Raw genomic sequence first — 3835 nt, 5'->3', positions numbered from 1 at the left:
TTAGCCTTTCCCCAGTGCACATCAGGGAAAACTGAGCTACAGCTTGTTAATTATTGCAAGCCTCTAACAGTAATCATATTAATACCTTTTCTGATTTAAAGTTTCTCTTGATTAAAAAATCATTTCCAATATCAAAGATCCAAATACATCCCACTTCATTTTTATCTGATAATTTCATATTTCATAATCGTCTTTTTTAAGGAAATCAATTTTATTGACACACAGGGGAAGTGGACTTGGCCCAGTGGTTAGGGCATCCATCTACCACATGGGAGGTCCGCAATTCAAACCCCGGGCCTCCTTGACCCGTGTGGAGCTGGCCCATGTGCAGTGCTGATGCGTGCAAGGAGTGCCCTGCCATGCAAGGGTGTCCCCCACGCAGGGGAGCCCCACACACAAGGAGTGCACCCCGTAAGGAGAGCCACCCAGTGTGAAAGAAAGTGCAGCCTGCCCAGGAATGGTGCTGCACACATGGAGAGCTGACACAAGATGACTCAACAAAAGGAAACACAGATTCCCATGCCGCTGACAACAACAGAAGCAGACAAAGAAGAAGACACAGCAAATAGACACAGAGAACAGACAACCAGGGTGGGGGGGTGGGGTGATAGGATAAGGCCACTGCTGCTGATGCCGCTGCCCTTGGCTGCCACTTGCAGGCACTCTCAGGAGGTCTGGGTCAGGCCTTCTGGGCTGTGTCTCCTGAGCTCCCTGGTCAACCAGGGAGAATAAAATGGAAATGACCCAAAGGTATGAGAGCTCTCAGCTGGTTTCACCAATTGATAAACGCCAGTTGGTGTTACCCAGAGTTAAGGGACTCATCAGCACACAGGCAGGACCTTCCCTGGTCAGCGCAGGGCGATTTCAAGGCACAGATGATGAGTTCAGAATTGTTCCTGTAGCTCCACCTGAAAGAAAGACGTGGTGAGGAGCCCCCTCAAGGCTTTGCCTCCTAACAAGCATTTATTCATGACGCCCCCTGGTCTGACTCTCACCTAGGAAGAACTGCTGTCCTCGATGGCAGCAGCAGTGTCAGGCTCCCTTGACTTCTTCAGACCTGGCCAGAGGTTCTTGGTCTAAATGAGAGGGATCATCTTTGGGCTTTTCAGTTAAGTCTGCAGGAATGAGGAGCTGGAGGATCCCGCCCTACGTGCAGGAAGGATGCTTGAGGGAACCACAGGGCAAGCCCTTTACGGGAGCCTCCTTGGTCTCTAGGGTCCTGTTCCCTGGTAGCCTCATTAGGGACAAGCAGAGAGCAACTGTCCCTTCTCCTCGGGTTCTTGGATCTGATGCTGATAATAAGAACCCACCGTGCAGGTTATGTAAGTCCTGCTTCAGGGCTTGGAAACATTGGAAAGGATACTTTGGAGGTAATCATTGGCAAGCAGTGATGTATGGCAAGGGAAGCATAGAGAGACTGAAGGGTTATGAGTTTTTGTGTGTGTCTGCTTTGTGTTCATTATTATTATTGGAATAATGAAAATGCTCTAAAAATGATTGAAGTGATGAATGTACTTTCCTCTTTTAAAACAAATTTTCTATCATGAACATGAACTGCATTTTTTATCTTTAGTTTTCCTCTCATATAGTTTTGTTTTTTAACATACAGAATATATTAGTACTTTCTTATTACAAAAATCAAGCAATATCCAGTTTTTTTTTTTTTTAATTTAAGAAATTAAAATATCTCTTTACCACCATCACCTGCAATCCCCTTCTGCCCAACAATAATTCACCATGAAAAATGTGGACCTTTATAAGGGTGGCTGTAGAGTAATTCCACCTCCAGATAGAGGTCAGGGTTAAATAGCGATTGCATTTGTCAAAACTCAGCAAACGTAACCTTAAGATTTGTGCACTTGGGAAGCGGACTTGGCCCAGTGGTTAGGGCATCTGTCTACCACAAGGGAGGTCTGTGGTTCAAACTCCAGGCCTCCTTGACCCATGTGGAGCTGGCCCATGTGCAGTGCTGATGCGCACAAGGAGTGCCATGTCACACAGGGGTGTCCCCTGCATAGGGGAGCCCCACGCACAAGGAGTGCACCCCACAAGGAGAGCCGCCCAGAACGAAAGAAAGTGCAGCCTGCCCAGGAATGGTGCCCCACACACTGAGAGCTGCACAACCAGATGACGCAACAAAAAGAAACATAGATTTCCATGCGGCTGACAACAGAAGCGGACAAAGAAGACACAGCAAATAGACACAGAGAAGAGACAACTGGGGCGGGGAGGGGGAGGGTACGCGGGGAGGGAAGAGAAATAAATAAATAAATCTTAAAAAAAAAAAGATTTGTGCACTTGATTGTATGCAAATTTTACCTCAAAGGAAAAGAAACTAAACAACTATTGAACTCTAGTTGATGAAATGCATTTTGACTTATTTAGGGAGAAGCGTACTGATGTTTTCAATTTAACACGAAATGCATCAGAAAATAGGATAGAACGATGGATGGATGGCCTAAAAAGACATGTGATAAAACAAGTATAGAAAAATGTTAAAGGTAGAATCTGGATGGTGGGTATACTATATTTGAATGTTTTCTTAATAATAGGATGGAAGAAATTTGTGAACAAATTCTTCCATAAAAAACATTTAGATGGATGAGGACCACTGTGGCGTATGAGTGATGGATGATGAATACATGTCTGGATGGCTCTGGAGTTCAGTGCCATGTCAGTTGGCCCTACTTTGGAATTTGTATTCCTGAGTGTGATGGGGTTGGACTCAAATGTGACCTTTCTACCCATGCCTCTTCCATCACTTTTACTGAGTGTGTGGTTGGTGCTAAGGTTGGTGTATCCTCAGGAGACTTGAATCTCAGGACAGTCCATGTGCCAGCTGGACCCTGAGCCTCAGCAGACTTGCAATTCCTACCCTCTGTTTCATTGGACTTACCCAGGCCAGCTAACAGGGAGGTGAAGATGATCAACCACCACACCAGGAAACTGAGAGGGCCTACAACTGCAAGCAAGAGAATTGCATCCATCATCCATGTGGAATCTAAGCCCCCTCTCGATATAGAGGGGGAATGGACATCACCATCCCAGAGTCCACAAGATGGAGGAATAAAATATGGATTAGAGTGGACTTACTGATATTCTACTATGGAACTATTGGGACTAGTAATGGAAGAAATTGTCGCACTGATGTGGAGAAAGTGGCCAAGGTAGTTGCTGAGGGCAAGGAAAGGGAATAGGAGATGTGATGTGGGAGCATTTTCAGGACTTGGAGTTGTCCTAAATTATATTGCAGGGACAGATGCTGGACATTATATACCCTGCCATAACCCACTGAATGGACTGGGGAAGAGTGTAAACTACAGTGTAAACTATTATCCATGCGGTGCAGCAGTGCTCCAATATGTATTCACCAAATACAATGAATATGCCACAATGATGAAAGAGGTTGTTGAAGTGGAAGGAATTTTTTTGAATGTAACATGTTTTAAAAATAAAATAAAGAGATTGTAGAGGGAAAAAAGCATTTAGTGTTTATTCCCCTAGGTATATAATTTTGACCTGTAAAAATCAGCTCATACTGAACGAAGGTTTTTCATTGGCTTTCACTCAATAATACGTCCTCATGACTGATTAACATCAACACATAAAACCCCATCTCATTTTTTAAAGTTACTTATTGTTACATGATAGAGATGTACCAATTTTACATGAATAAAAAGTAATTTTCTTAAAATAAATTTCAATATCTATGTTTGCTTTTGAAAATATTACAGTAGAACTTTATGAATAACTTCCTTGTAAAATCAAGAGAAAGCAAAAGCTAATATGAATGGACATGTATCAGCAGTACCTCTTTAATGTCAAGGCTTGCCAC

At 43.6% G+C, this 3835-nt stretch overlaps 1 non-coding gene across 1 annotated transcript; it reads left to right on the top strand.

Annotated features, from left to right (window-relative positions):
• Positions 1 to 2594: 2594 nt before the first annotated feature.
• Positions 2595 to 2667, top strand: LOC111759393 (small nucleolar RNA SNORD113/SNORD114 family). Its single transcript, XR_002793387.1, has one exon. It is a non-coding gene; the product is annotated as a small nucleolar RNA SNORD113/SNORD114 family (small nucleolar RNA).
• The last annotated feature ends 1168 nt before the right edge of the window (positions 2668 to 3835 follow it).

Source organism: Dasypus novemcinctus, chromosome 23, assembly GCF_030445035.2.
Source record: "Dasypus novemcinctus isolate mDasNov1 chromosome 23, mDasNov1.1.hap2, whole genome shotgun sequence".
NCBI classification, from domain to species: Eukaryota; Metazoa; Chordata; class Mammalia; order Cingulata; family Dasypodidae; genus Dasypus; species Dasypus novemcinctus.
The sequence above is the reverse complement of the archived record's forward strand: the minus strand, read 5'-3'. Positions and strand labels throughout refer to the sequence as shown.